We start from the raw sequence: 521 nt of genomic DNA on the forward strand, positions 1-521 counted from the left end.
GATTAAGCGTCTGTCTTCGGCTCAGGTCATGATCTCACAGTTGGTGGATTTGAGCCCTGTGTTGGGCTCTGTGCCGAGAGCTCAGAGCCTAGAGCCTGGAGCCTGCTTCTGATTCTGTGTCTCCCTCTCTCTCTGCCCCTCCCCTGCTCACACTCTGTCTCTCAAAAATAAATAAATGTAAAAAAAAAAAAAATAGCCTAGCAGTTCCCCAAAGGGTTAAACAGAGTTCATGTATGATCCATCAAATCCACTCCTAGGTATATACCCAAGAGAACAGAAAACCTACGTCCACACAAAAACTTGTACAACCCATGTACAAGGCATGTTCACAGCAGCATTCTTTGTAATGGCAACAGATGAAAACGATCTGAATGTCCACTACCTGAAGAATAGATAAAATGCAGTATATCCACACAACAGAATGTGACTTGATCATGAAAGGGAACAAAGTCAAATACATGCTACAATATGGATGAACTTTTGCTTCCAAGGACACAAAAGGACAATGTCAAAAGAAAAAG

This window comes from Puma concolor, chromosome B1, assembly GCF_028749965.1.
Source record: "Puma concolor isolate L17-30 chromosome B1, mPumCon1.1.hap2, whole genome shotgun sequence".
In the NCBI taxonomy this organism is placed as follows: domain Eukaryota; kingdom Metazoa; phylum Chordata; class Mammalia; order Carnivora; family Felidae; genus Puma; species Puma concolor.